Here is a 16,281-nt window from a genome sequence, read left to right as displayed (position 1 = left end):
TGTACTAAGCAGGTGTATATTTTACTGCACTGCGCAGCCACTGCACCATGCATTATTAGTAGTTTTAAGTACTAAATTAACCATACAGTTATGATATTTTGAGCCCATAACCTGATTATCTGGCGTTTTAGACATGCAAAGGCAGGTAAGATGATCAGTGAGTTAAAAGAAGTTAGAAATTCTACGTCTAATGAAAAGGATGAAAATACATGACCTCCAAAATGCTATAACTGAGTATACAGGGTTGACAGTTTATGAGGTCCACCTACAGTGACTGTAGTCCAGCTGCTGCTGTAATTTATCAGCCCTCCCCATCCTGTCCATCAATGGAAAGGGACCACAACAGGACGACTGCTGAACAGATATTTGGGGGATGGGCCATTCTAAACACAGCAGTGATACCAGTATAAGTGCATCAGGCTCAGCAGTGTTTCGGTGTCACTGCTGGGTTGTGAACCAAAAATATCTCGCCAAGAGGGGGTCCTGTAATTAGAAAGCTGACCGCTGATGAATGGCTAGAGGATAACTAACAGAAACTGTGCAGGGAAAAAGATCTACAGGTATCCATAAAGATTTCTAAATATAAATACTATACTTTAGAGCTATAATATTGTTATAGAAACCTCACCAGCATTGCCGGCCGGTACATGAGCATGTCAGTGTCACTGCTATGCTGAGAGAGGTCCACCACCCAAATAACACCAGTAATGAGGTCCATGATGGTCCAGTGGTGGCCTTTTTCCATCGATGAATGCGATACAGTTTGACTGTTAACAGATGGGCTACAGTCAGTCATTGTAAACCTACAAGGCATAAATACAAGGTGCAAGTACCTATAGTAAGGTATAGGTGTAGGGGTGGGAATCCTCATGATTCTATTCGATTGTGATTAAAGGTGCCAAGATGCGATTCTAAAATGAATTTCAATGCATCTCCGTTTAAATGAAAAAACTAAATAAGTAATATAATTTATAATAAAACAGGAATATAAGAGCTTTTCAGGACTGTTTTGAAAGTTGGAACTGCAAACAGGCACAGTTGTGGCCGTTTCTTCTCTTTCAATTACGCTCACAAACACAACTGCAACGCAGTAGCAGCACCACCTGTTGGAGAAACCTAAGACTTCCACGTGTGCTCAAGTGAATAAGTGAGTTCCAAGTTTAAATCCATGTGTTTTACATAGAAATAAAAATGTATTTTGTTATTATAGCGGAATTGTTCTGGAATTCAGCTATAGATGCCTGTGGGAGACAATGAAGCATTATATATTCAAAATTTAACCCGTCAGGACACTTAAGGCCCCAGTCTACCTTGTCAAAATTTTCTTCTAACTAAGAATAATATCGGTCTTTTCTGTTGATTTTGAAAATTCTGAAAAAAGTTTTCTTCTTTTGAGTTGGGTGGTCCTAAATTTAGCACAGATGACGTCAGATCTGCCAAAGCACCTGTCAGAGTGAGTAAAACGTACACGCCTGCTACTCAGGTTTCTCTCCCTCACAAATAGGTTAACTTGTTAACAGTTATAACTGTTATGAATGTTTATTACACCACTGTTTGTAGCACAGCCAGATGTGGCTTCTTTCTTGCATTAGCCACCTGTTACAGGATCCTAATATAAATGATTAACTTAATTTATGAGAGCTTGTTAGCTTCAGGTTAACTATAGGAATAAAATGACGCGTTACTTACCCCCCGTAACATCAAGGCTTTATGTGTTTAAGTTGCCTGGGAGACACCAGTGTCAATCATTATGCATTCTGACATGCCAACACATTTATGAGCAAGCAACACTATTAGCACTAAAACTAAAACTAATTTACATATATACACCAATCAGGCATAACATTATGTCCTTGTTTCTACACTCACTGTCCATTTTATCAGCTCCACTTACTATATAGGTCCATTTTATAGTTCTACAATTACAGACTGTAGTCCATCTGTTTCACTTTTACCCTGTTCTTCAGTGGTCAGGACCCACCTATATAGTAGGTGGAGCTGATAAAATGGACAATGAGCATAAAAACAAAGAGGTGGTCCTAATGTTACGCCTGATGTATATTTTGATTATAACACTGGTGAGGACTTTTTTTCCATGGCATATCTTTCCTATTAAAACACAAAACTACACATATGCTGCAGGTTTACAGTTAATCCTTCAGTCATTGTTTAAGCTTAAACCTTGAGTCTTAAATATTTCTGGATAAGCCTGTTAGCTGGTTAGCATCTTCTGAGCTGGTCGTATATAAAGCCGTGCTCTTATGTGCAGTCATGTTTAGTATAGTTTTGGAGTTTTACCTCACATGCAAGACATTTTTGACTGTAAACACATGCGTATTAGTGAGATCCTGCATTTTTCCCTCCTTCATGCTGGGCTGTTCCAGAACATCCTACTTTGTAAAGTCTCTGGGGGTGCATGAGTTTATTTCTCAGCAGGAGAAACGTAGAGCATAAATAACAATCTGATAGTTTTTATGAATCGATTCAGAATCTTTCAAGAGAGAATTGTGAGACATGTAAGAATCGATTGTTTTCCCACCCCTACAGTTGTACCATGATGCCCCAGACCGTGCGCTTACTAATTAGTTCTTGGGAAGGACAAACGTTAAGATTCCTTTCTTTATCTGTAAGAGATACTTTTATTGTGTAGCCTGAAAAGAATGTACTGGGAAGCTTTAATTGTATTACAAGACAGTTGATGCTATGGAGGGAATTGGGTTAGAGTCATTTAAACCCTTGTGTGGTGTTGATGTGTGTGTTACTCAGTGGTTTGCTGGACCCACCACATTATTGTTTTTTAAATCAATACAGCCATAACAATTTATCAAAAAATACCAGATGTTTAAAATGTCACAAGTGGCCGGCGTAGAGTTCTCTTTTAGCAGCTGTAGCCAGTCAGCAGCCTGTCCATGTTGTCCACCCTCACACACACATATACACACATAAATGTAAACACATATACACACACAGACACACACACACACACACACACACTAACAGCAAGCCATGTAGGAGGAGAACAGAGTGAAGGACACAGCACCTCCACACTTTTACTCCACGCAGGTTCAGCCCAACACCACATGTGTAATATAAATGTGTGGGGGGTGAAGAGAGTGAAGACACTGAAAATGGGTTATTTTATATGTTCTTCACAGAAAATGAGACCAAGAATCTGAGGGTGAAATAATAATAAATCACATCATATTTTCTTCTGGTAAACATTGAAAATGGGTCCCACAGACCTGAACACCACACAAAGGTTAAATCGGCTAGCCCAAAGTGCATTGTGAGTCTTACAAACAGAGATTTGTTTTTTCATTTCTCTAACCTGTTTGTGTCCAAGTGTCTCGTCTAAATACTGAAGCCAAGGGTAATTTAACGCAATATCTTATTTTCATTTTGAAAATAATATGATTATCAGAGACTCATTCATAAAACTGAGGGACAGAAATCTGTATAAATCTGTACAAACAACACACACCAGCGCATTTCTCCATGATCAGGTCATTCACACTACAGAGCAATAATACAATACAGTTACGTACTGTGCTCGGTTTCTTTTCCACATGTTAGTACGACTACAAAAAGCTGACCAAGACAGGTAGCTCACTGCATGTTCCGTCTCCTATCAGAGTCTAACTGGCCTTCCGGATTTTAAGTCAGCACTGGAAAATCTCTTTCACTTTATTAGATTTCATATTACAAGAGTCCAATTAGAAACAGTAATAACACGATCATCTTCAGCCTTCTACATTTCTCACGCCGTGACGTGTGTCTATGTGTTTTGTTTTTGAACAGTAGTGCCCATATTCCACTCTAAAAGCCTTTACACTTCAGAAGTGATTCTGATTCTTATGACTCATAAAATGTTTAAGAAAAACCTGGAAATGTAAATTCCAAGAGTCAAAAAGTGCTACTGTTTATACCGACCAGTAGAGAATACATGTTTTGTGTACACTTAAGTGCTTATCAGTATCAGTGATTCATCATAAGCACCTTGTAAGGATATTAACTTCAATGTCTGTCTTCAAGAAACACTCTTAAAATGATTGTATCTAAACAAAATGTAACAAATTGATAACCTAATACTGAATTTAACGATAGGTTACAGTATACGGATAGTCAGCCCAGTTATAGGGGGGCACAGAATGTCATCGGCTCCATAAAAACACTGGGTATACAAAGATCAGTCCAAACAGGCTAATAACAAGCAATTAGACCTTTTAATATGACGGTAATATTTGGGATTACTTAGTCGTGCTGTAGTCTGAATCTCCTCTAGGTCAGCATCGGCTACATGCATGGAATTACCTTCGTTTGTGCCATGTTATATACAATACATAGTACTTTCAAATCAGTTGTGTTTTAAGGTTGTATAATCTTGCTTAAATGTTATCACTGTTAAATATTGTATTGCACTCAGTAATTTGCATAGTTAGGGTTATCTTAAGGCACTAGAGTGCGATGTTAAGTATTTCATTTCTGAAGACGGTGCAATGTTTCATGTGACTGGTTTGGAAAATGCTGTCCCCCTGTTTGTGTGATCAGTCTTACAGTTCACAAATGGTGAAGTTATAACGTGTATTAGTTTTTTATGTTTGGCACCAAAGCGTGGTGGAGTGGTTGGTCTTAGAACACTGTGATGATGACTTTGATGATGTGGTAGCTTCGGGGAGGGATCAAAGCCATTGACTTTAAACGTTGCTAATGCAGTCCGAGCAAGACGGGTGCAATGTTCAGTACATCTGGCATGTCTTCATTACATTGGAGCACTTAAGTAACCCCTAGCAAGAGGTGTGAATGATGTAGGGGAACAGGATAAAGGGGAGGATTTCATTGAGAGGTCACAATCGATCCCCAGTGATGCTACATGTGTATCTGGGTGTCCAAGCAAGCATAATTGGCCTTGCTCTCTCTGGGTGGGCAGGTTGACCTCCCTCTCCCCTCATCACTCAGCAGTACTCTTGCCAACATGGGTGTCTATTAACTGATGTAGCAGATTTGGCGGTTAGCAGGAGCATCACTTGAGATTTTGGGGGCTGAACTTTTATGAGGGGGTTTTTATGACCCTAAAATATCAGTTCTGAATGGACAGCAAAAATTTGATGATGAGAAAATATGACTATTTGTTCACACTGAGAGAATGCAAGATCTTCACAGGCACAGATCATGCAGCAGTACTGTACTCAAGCAATCTCTTCTCACTTAAAACTCCAGGTCCTAAACATGGTATTTAAATACACAGGCTATGGATGAGTACCTGATGAGACCTGCTCTTCGGCCCTTCAGTCTTCTTCAGCTTCGTTCTCTCCCTCTTTTCACCTGTGTTCCATATATTAATTTCATTACAACCAGAAGCCGTATTACAGAAACTTCTTAGATCTGAACTCTTATCTGTTTAATCACCATGACAACTTAGTTAGGACTCAATTCGGGACAGTAGCTATTACACAACAGTTCTTAAGTTCATAATCTTATCATTAACTCTAGATAAGAAAACGTTTTACTGAACTGTCCTAACTAGACTAAATGTCCTAAAGACTGTCCTAACTTTAATACAACATCAGAGGAGTTTCAACTTCCGTTTTAACCATATTTCTATCATTTTGTGCCATTACAGGGAGCATAGTTCACTATAACCGGCATAATGATGCTACATTTATTTACATTGAATCAGTTTTAAGGCTCAGTCTGATTTGGTCATACTCTGAAGATCAGATACATTTGGCGAATGGTGTTGGGTTCATTTCTGGCTGATTCCAGGTTGTTTAGCTATTCTTCTGTCACAGCTGCCGACTGAAAAGCTGCTCAGTGGTGACGACAGTTTGGGAATTTAGTGTCGTCTCATCTTCAGAGTCTGACCAAATCGGCTGTCGCTCAGATGTGTTCTTAAAAGTGTCCATTTTCTGTTTGTGGCAAAGTAAGAAGTAAAAACGTTCAAATGGCTTGAGCATCTCCTACAGCTGTCAAAGTCGTTGCTTAGCAGCACAGTTAGAACGCTTCTCAACCAATTAGCCTGCATGGCCAGAACTAGCTGTTGTATAATGTTTGATAAAAACTCATTAGATAAAATATTACAGTGATGGTGGTGAATAATGAGGAGATAGAGCTAAACGTGTGTGTGTTTATTAGGAGGAATAACATTAGCATGCGTGGCTAAAGTGTTTGGGAAATGGAGACTGAAACTGTGGAGCAGCAACTCTGATAAATAGCACGAAGTGCTGATACGACATTATTAATTCTCAGTTTATCACGCTTTAGTTTTATTTGACCTGTTTTACCTCCGTAACGATAACTAACGTTAGCTATCTGGCTAACTAGCTTGATTACATGTTTATGTTTCAGCTGTGCGCGTATGGTCAGTTGCTAGGCAACAGACACGACAGTTGATTGTCAACTTCAGTCGAGTAAGTTAATATTCCTGACTTGAGATGAGAAAAGATGCTGTAAGATAAGACAAGATTCTTAATTAAGATCAGATTTGCTTCAGTAATACGAATTTGTGAAAAATCTTATCTTGACCTGACAAGAAGATATGATGTTTCTGCAATACAGCCCCTGGTTTATAAGAATTTAAGGATTCATGAGACATCAATCTGTTCAATTTTTTGTTTTAACAGGAAAAATTGCCTCACGTGTCAGGCTTTAAGCAGAGCCGTCGTCTCTCTTCATGAAATTCCCTCTGTCCATTTGCAGGTTCAGGACCTGAGGGATATAAAACTGTGTAATGATTAACACTGTGTGACCTTTTCACTGACATTGTCTTACTGGAAACAGCAGTCTGTGGCTACTAATGATGTGATGAAAACCAAGAACCTAAAGAGCCGTCAGTGAGCCTATTTGTATCTCTTTCACTTGGTTACACTGTAACTATCTGAAGTTTCTTAAAATTCTAAAAAGTAGTTGGCTAATGTTAATTCATCGCCAAGGCAGCGGTGGATTAGAACAGCAGCAGTGCCTCCTCCAGTTCACTAAAGCCCCCCCTAGAACTGGGATAGATGCCCCTGGCAGTTAGTGTTCTCCTCCAAGCGTGTTGAGCTGTCCAGAGACATTGTGTTAGCAGCAGTTTAAGAAGCTGTCACATGTCCCGGAGGAAGCGTGTGCTGGCCTTTACCCTGGCAGCATGTTCTGATTAAGAAGTTTATCTAGCAGGTGGAATTATCCATAACAAAAATTGGGAGAAAAAATAGTCTATACATTTCACTCTATTGAAAAATTAAAAATTCTTCTACTGCTCTCAATTACAGTAAGAAAGAGAGACTAACGGACATTTCTCATTTTTTGCTACGTAGTGTTTGTGTGCAGTCAAAAGTTTGAACACCCCTGATCAAATCAAATGCTTTGTTGATTTTCTAACTGCAAATTAGATGCTCTACAGAAAACATAAACGTAACATTTTTTTCTGAAGATTTTAGTGCACAATTTTTATTTGTTTGCTGAGTTGAACATTTTGGAAAAAATAAGATATTTTATTAAAATATTTTCACTTAGAAAATTAACAGAGCTTTCAGAACGTTTGACAAAGGGGTGCCCAAACTGTTGAATACAACCGTATTTACATGACCATTCAAAGTTTGGAATCACTTGCCATATTGACACTTTTTGTTATTTTACATACAACAGTACCTTATTCAATGTGGACTTAAATATTACAAAATGGTAACCAAAAATGTATTTTTAGGTTCAATATTTCATTCAGCATTTCAAGAATTTAGTGATAACATGATAAATATTTGATAAATAATCTACTGTAATTATCACTTTACATTATTTTTTTATTTTAAAGTCACCTGTCTTGAGATTTGATCTCCATTTTTGAAATATGATGAATTCTGGATATTAACTGCATTATGTATGTATTATGTGACTTCATTCTGGGCAGCTTTCTCATGTTAGAAACTTATACAGTTCTGTTCTTTATTCACATCCGACATTTCTTCAGTCTTTACAGCTTCCTGTTAACCTCTTAAACTCCTTGGGACCTCTGGTGGTTCCAAAACGCGCTTCGTCATATTCTTCATAACTTTCATATTTCATAAGCTACATTCAGAAGCTGGGTGTCGTGTGAGGCTGTAACTCTTCTTTCCAGTCAAATAGACGGTGATGTCATTTTAAACCCTTATAATAAAAGAAGCTGAACTCAGTTTGTTTTTCTACTGAAAGTCGAGCCGTTTTTCCCCAAATCTGGGCTATAAACTATAAACAGTAAACATTTATAAAATAATGCAAAGAGCATCTGAGATTTTTGGCTTTCAGCAGTAAATTGTAAGCATATAGTGATATGAGTAGATCATAAAACACGTGTTCTGTTAATTTGAGGGGAACCTTTAAAAATAAATAAATAAAAATTTGCGTTTATTTCACACAGTTACTGAATAATTTGCCTTATGATTTGGTCACGTAAATTCAGATGGACAAACCAAAATACACCCTGGAGAATAAGAAGTTAATTATTCGAAACATGTAAAGTGGAACAAGATAAAAAGAAAAATTATTGTGTGCGAACATCTACAACTAAACTACTTTTACATTATGTAAAACATTGATTCCAAACTTTTGAATGAGAGTGTAATTATTTATTTACTTACTTATTCACTATCTTACCGATTTCATTCCACATTCCTATTTTTAAAGCCTTCCTAGTTTTTTTTTTTTTCTAATAAAGTGTTTTGGAGTGTTTGAAATGCTCTGTGATTGTTCACTTTAGATCATTCTCATAGGTTGTTTTTTTTCTCTCTTAAATTCAGTCCCAACATAAGGTACAATGCCATTTGTATGGCATCTGTTTTAGGGGAAGGGCGGTCACATTAAGATCACATCCATTGCCTCTTTGTGCAAGAAAGCTTGAGTCAGACTACAGTGCCAAAGATTTTGCTCTTGGAAGATAAAATGGGAGGATGCTTGTCAAAAAGCATCCAGGAGTTTTGCTGTATGGATCATTCTACCGAATTGGTTCAAAGTCAGAGTTGAAAATCCATTGCGAACTTTTAACTGACCTGAACTTTATACTAAAATCCTTTTTTCTTTATGTGACCCTATACCTTAACCCTTTAAATGGCCAGGGCCCACCGGCAGGCCCAAAGTTTTATAGCTTAAAAGGTATAGAAAGAGGAGCCCAGCCAGTTTGCATTAAAGCTGCTGTAGATATTGAATAATAAGCCTTAGTATGTAATAAGCCTGGGATTTTAGTGGGTTAATTGTGTTTATTTTATGGAAAAAAATGATTGGACATTCCATTTTGGTGCAAAACAATCATAACACTTCTGAAACTTTACCAAATGTTTTGATGATGACTGGTTTGGCTCAAAACACTACCCAGTACATGAGTAGCAAACACAGCTAAACAGCTATACAAACATAAAATCTTATTTGTTTCATTCAAACACACTTTTTCTCAGACTTTATTGCTGAAAATGTGTGTTTCAGTAGTGACAATTCTTAATGTTACACACCAGTTTACTTTAAAACAGTGCGATCTAACTGCTCACCATGTGGCCATGATGGGCAGGGATGCAGCCTTGCCTGCTGCTCTTAATGTCTGGGTGTGTCTAAACTAAGACTCTGCCAATGGACTAAAATTCTATGATGATCCTGCATATATGTAACTTATTACTATCTCAATTATTGCCCTGAGTTTCAATGGATTATAATATAACCCTTGCAAATGTGGTGAATATGTAAGCTCTGAATGCTTTATTGTTTCTGAAATAGTTGTTTTAATGTAGGACTGCAGTTTGAACTGGTTCGGTAGAAGGGTCCTCTTATTTTCAGGGCTATTTTTGGCTCTACCTTGTTGGCTAATCCTGCCTCTGTTCTTTCGTGGCCTGTTTCTGCACAGCCTTTCTTGATCTCTTACCCCTCCAGCTCTGTTTCCTCCTTGTCACTGACTGCCGTGCAGACGCTCAGTCACTGCAGGTTGTTAATTCAATGAACTGCCTCAATTGGGTTACATAACTTATCTGCAGCGAGTCTGTATTTCTTCTTGCTCTCGGTTGCTTCAGTGCTCTTCAAAGACTGCTGTGAGGAAAGAGGGGGGAAAAAAACAGCAGTAAACAAAAAAACAGGTCCGCCGCTTACCCGGAGCGTGCCAGATGAGCTGTACACACGATCTGTTTATGTGCTTGTCGTGGTCTCTGAACAGGAGAGAGAAAGAACAAAAGAAGGAGGAACCAAACTAAGACAGAAGTGGAGAAAAAAGGAGAGAAAGAACTTCAGAACTACTTAGTTTGTTGTACAGTTTTTTATTCTGTTTTGGATGCACATGCTATGAATATTGTTTTCACTGCTGAAGGATCTACTACCTGAGATTTTTCCTTTCAAAAATGAATAGCAGAGGCATTACTCTGATAACTAGCACGTTACAGAGAACCTGATAAAGGTACTGCAGTGCATATGGCCATAAAATAACACTAATAAACATGTCTTCCACTAATGCAGCGTTTTTTTGCAACATGCAGCAAAGATTCCTAGAACACCGACCATCTCCGTTAACAATCAGTTATGCAGCTTCGACCGAACCGACACATTTCTGGAGAAAACACAACGTGAAAACACTTGTAGCGCGCAACATTAACCAAAACAGCCAAAAATAAGGCCATAGAGACCATAGTGAATCGATTCTGTAAAGGAATGTTTAAGTCTGAATTTATTAGAGGTATGCATTTGAATGCTATGAATATTTTCATTGTAAACTATTTTCTACTGCCTGCTATGTTGAAGCTATAAATATTATGATGATGTACATTTTCTTTTTATATGAAAACAGGTTAAATTTTCATTAAAAGCCTTTGTCTAAGAAATATTGTGTCTGGAAGCCCTTTTGTTTTAGGCTGCGGCTGTTCGGTGGGAGCGTTCTCGCAGTTAAGCGTTAATTAACACGTATGAATATGCGCATATTGTAGATGAAGCGTGTAAGACTGGCACATTTGATAACAGCTCATGCATTTCTGCAGAGCAGAATTCCCTTACCTGCTAAGGTGCAGTCAAATGATGTTTGTTTATTTGTTGTGTTTTATTTATTCTTATTTTTTTGTTGTTTTGCACTGCCTAACGTGTGTCTTGTAGAATATAAAGACAGTGTTCATTATTTTTGTGTAGATACTCTTTCTTGGCATACTAGTAAAACGTGCAGACATTAGAAGAGTTGCGTGGCTGTGTTTTGGTTTAAGCAATACTGAGGCTCCACCAGGTCCTTTATGTATATGCCTTTTTCTGATATGTGAAGATGCAAACTGAGCCTCACTCACCCTAGATCAGAGGGCAGCAACCCAAATGTTAAGAAGAGCCATTTTGTCTTTTCAACAAACATCAAACCACCTTGGGAGCCACAACATTTTATGTCCATTTTATCATCTTGGCGGTAAATGTGTCTCAGTATGTGCTGATGTACTAGTGTAGGCTAAAATATAAATGAAAACAGACTTACTTTACTCTACTTTAAGTTTTAGTTCATTCCTGCTTTTCTCGCATCTCCAGCAGGAAACTTTTCTGTTAAAGTGTAACTCTTACTTCTAAAATGTCTCTGAATGTTCCCCTTTTTACGAGGCTGAAGTTGCTTCTCATTTGCCAGCTTCCTGTTCTGATTTTTCTGTTCCACCTTAAATGTAACTGCAGCACCATTTAAGGTGGAACTGAAACTGTTCAACCTTGACTTTTCAGATTAAATGTATCGGGAAACCAGCTGGAGTGATTATAAATGGAAACAAGTCCAATCATCTCCAAATTATCAGTCTTAAATCTCTCTCTTTGCCTTTTTGTAGCTACTAGCTAGGCGAGTCTGCACACCACTCTTCAGGGTGAATTAGCAGTTCTACATTAACTCCAGCGTTTAAGACCATTTACTGTTGAACTGTGTTGAAGGATCAGCAGAGCTTTATTTTACTGTAAAGGAGGTTTATTTTATTTTTACCTACAAATCAAACAAATTCTTCTGTGGAACCGCAACACGGCAGCAAAAGAACCACATGCGTCTCCGAGCCACAAGTTGCCGGCCCCTGAGCTAGATGAAGTATTTGGTTTACAACAGGAGACATTAAGCTAACCTTGCTAAGAAACGCTGGACTTTCATGAACTCCATTGAGGTAAATATAAGCAAAATCTTGTCCAGCATTTTACCCCTAATTCCCTTTTGATGGATCACATACGAGCTGTGGCATTTGGCAATAAACCGCAAGCTAGCAAGACTGACATTCAGTGAAGAGATAGATTGGATGGATGGATGGATGGATGGATGGATAGATAGATAGATAGATAGATAGATAGATAGATAGATAGATAGATAGATAGATAGATAGATAGATAGATAGATAGATAGATAGATAGATAGAACTTTATTGATCCTGGAGGGAAATTGCAGTGTTTTAGTAGCAACACATATAATCACACATAAACTTACATAAACTATGCAGAAAAAATCTAGACAGAAGTTAAAGTGCAAGAGACATAAAATAAAGCATAAAAGTTTATCTTTTTACATGACGCATGAGACAGGCGTATGACAGGCGTATTCACTGGTGTATGAGACACAGTCACTGTATTTACAGACAGTAAATGAGGTCATCTAACAGCACATATTAAAGACATGACTAGCTTTGAGTTGCATCAATATTGTTGTGTAAAGTGCATGGTGAAAAGTGTCATTACAGTAATAGTTGTGATATTGAACAGTGTGTATTAATCAGAGGAGATGCAGTGATGTGGTTCAGCGCAGTTCAGACAGCAGGAGATCAGTACCGTCTCTGCAGTAAGGAGAATTGTTGTAGAGCCTTATAGCAGTAGGTTAGAAAGATCTCACACAGCCTCTTTCACACAGCACAGCTCTAACAGACGCCACTGAATGTGCTTCTCTGTTCATCCAGTGTAGCACGCAGAGGGCGTGAGGTGTTGTCCAAGATGGCTAGCAGCTTGTTGAGCATCCTCTGTTCTGCTACAATGTCCAAAGAGTCCAGCTTGACTCCTACAGCAGAGCCAGCCATCCTAATAAGTTTGTTGATTTTGTTCAGAGCACTTTTGTTAATGCTGCTGCCCCAGCACACAACAGCATAGAATAGAGCACTTGCTACAACAGACTGGCAGAGTCCATAGGAGCTTGGTCCTTCTTCCTCAGGAAGAAGAGACAGCTTTGGCCTGTATTGTAAGCTGGTTCAGCTTACAGCAGTCAACGGAAAGTATCTTGCAGCTAACTACAGCTGTTCCAACTAAATTTCTACAGATAAGACGTGACACTGAGGTAAGCTTTGCTGACTGTTTCTCCATCTTCTGTGTCTGTTTTGTGCTCATCTAGCTACTGTCATATTATATGCAGCCAACGTGCTTGATAAATATTTCCTTACGCATTTGGACTGTAGATACATCATAAATAAGAATATATTTTTACTGTCTTCAATGTTGATTTGTTCAAGCACTGCCATCTGTATCACTCCTCACAGTAGACACTCCCTCTTGGTTGGCATCACCTGGCACTTGCTGGCAGTCTGATTGATGAATTTGGTTTTGGTGGATGCCAGGAGAACGCTACCTACTTAAATGTACTGTGCCAACATTAAACGTTGGTGGAGGAGGGATAATGGGCTGGGGCTGTTTTTCAGGGTTAGAGACTCTATAGCTTCATTTCCTGTTCCACCATAAATTATGTAGCAATTATGTTCAGATGCCTGTACAGACGTTACTTCAGTGCATCGAGTCATTACAGGTAAGACATATATAAGACATATACACATGATCAGGCCTGACATTATGACCACCTCCTTGTTTCTATGCTCATTGTCCATTTTATCAGCTCCATTTACTCTATAGGTGCACTTTGTAGTTCTACAGTTACAGACTGTAGTCCATCTGTTTCTCTGATACTTTGTTAGCCCCTTTTACCCTGTTCTTCAGTGGTCAGGACACCCATGGACCCTCACAGAGCAGGTACTACTTAGATGGTTTCAGTTTCAGATTTATTTGCAACTTAGTTCCAAGTTTAAGTTTAATAAAAACTGGATTTAAACTCAGGATCTCAAATGAGTTTCCTTTACTATATTGATCTGTAGGTCTCTGTTCATAAACATAAACCAGCCCAAACTAATTTACTATAAAATTAAATGGTGTTTGTATAAATTCAGAAAAAAGCCGCGTCAGTCACGACTGCATATGTGGACATATTTCTATATTGTGCTCTATTTACACAAAGTTAGGTTAGTTCTTATAAGAGATTAAATTCCTCAGTCGTCACTGTAAACAATTCTGATTTGGAAAGTTCCTCTAGAGCAGCATTTCCCATCAAACTACTCTGATTGGCTTTGCTTACTTCCTAACCATTTTATAATGCAGGAATTTTGAAACATTGTTAGAAATCTTCTTACACTTCTTTGAGATACAACAATAATCACACATTACATTTTGCACTGGGGCCCAGAAGATCCTATTGATACCACTGAGTTAACTGAACTATTGACCTATAGGCCGCCTCATGTCACTAGCAGTGGCACCCACACCTAGCAGTGATTACAAAATCCAGAACCCAGATTTAAACCCCTGTACTAGGTTGTCCACAGTCTCTGATTGCATGGGGGCTTCCAGTACATTCTGCACTGATGCTGCTGAATGTTGTGTTTGCACTCCAGCGCCTTGAGAAAGCAGCTAGATTAGTCTTAAGTCTCGCATCTGTTTCACCTGAGTGTCGTCTCAGTTTCAGCTGTGTCTGTGCTCGCTGATGTGGAAATGAAGGGGCTGATTGTTAAGGATGAGTGTAGGGATGATGTTAAAACTCTTATGCTGAGGAAGATGAAAGCACAGTGAAACTCAAAGTTGATCTTCTCGTGTCTCACAAAGACTCCTCTGCAGAGACTAGGCTTCAAGCCCTTCGCCTGTGTACTTACAAGCTTTGCCTAAGGGGGGAATATTTATCCTCTTCATTTAAAGGCATAAGGCGTCGCTGAAGAAGATCTAGCACATTTTTTTCACAATGTATTTCATTTCTCAGGCCGTTTCTATTATAAGTATATTTATGATGTTTCGGTAGGGATGTAGCCACGGGTAGGCCTGGATATGCTTGGGCCTACTGAGACTGATCACAGGCCTGTCCAATTAAATAAGGAAAAAATATTTATTAAGCTGCATATTTTAAGAGGAATGAAATCTGATTAGTTTTCTTTGAGTGCTGTTTCTGTAATATGGTTATGATATAAATGTGAGAGTTTTGGGGGGAAATGAACAGATTACGAACCAGTGTGTTTAACTCTAGCCAATTAAGGAGCTTGTAATGTCAGTAATTACTGGAAGTAGAGTTAAAGAAGCGATCAAATAAGAAATGAATGGTAGTTCAAAGTTGCTGTGTTGTGTTGACAAATCAAATTATACTACAACTATTATAATGTAATTCAGAAATCAGTAGGTACATTGGGCTGTATTTTGTCTTGTGAACTGTGTTCGTAGCCTGCCTTTCCTGTTAGGTTTGGTAGATATGGCTTTTCATATGGGTCAGAGAGCTAGAAAGAGGTAAACGAAATAAAATAATTGAGTGTGTTTACGTGCACTTAATAATCTGGTCATGATTAGATTTTGGGAGGTATTTGATTATTCTATTGATCATGTAAATAGCAAAATCCAAATTCTTAGACTGGAGTAAGGTCTAGAAATCAGATAAAAAAAATAATCCAATTAAGCTGGATTTTAGCCCAGAAATTGTGTTTCAGTGTAAGTATACTCGTACTCTGATTTCTTTCATTTTTCTCAGTCTGTGTCTGTGCAAAAACAGAACACTGTCCCTGAAATAGCAAGCATTGTTAAACACAGCACCCATGAGATGGCAACAAAACACTTTTAGAGCAAAGCCGACCGCATGCTTGACAAAATTCAACTATTTGTTATGTTCTATATGATGTATGTTCGTATTTTCCATGAAAGTGACTCAGTGTTAAAAATTTGAGTTTTATGTTACGTTTAAATCATGTCTTCTTCTATGAGCTTATTGGCTGGTTGCAAAGCAGAAATCCGATTATACCCTGACTCATGTAGACCAGGAGTTTCCTCATTATCTGATTACTCAAGTGCATGTAAATGTGTTGAAAGGATTTCTGACAAAATCAGATTTTCTGCAGTTATCAGATTATTAAGTATATGTAAACACTCTTGCTGTTAAAATATCACCTTTCAACATAAAGCAGGTGTCCTACACATGACCTCAGGTACTTTATTCACAACATGAGGGAAAAAATGGACCTCACTAAATGTTTATCACAGTCACAGCCCTGGAGCAGGGGTGTGAATTTGATGCTCCAGCTGCATTCAAAAGATCGC

Source organism: Pygocentrus nattereri, chromosome 4 (genome assembly GCF_015220715.1).
Source record: "Pygocentrus nattereri isolate fPygNat1 chromosome 4, fPygNat1.pri, whole genome shotgun sequence".
Taxonomy (NCBI): domain Eukaryota; kingdom Metazoa; phylum Chordata; class Actinopteri; order Characiformes; family Serrasalmidae; genus Pygocentrus; species Pygocentrus nattereri.
Note: the sequence above shows the minus strand (reverse complement) of the source record.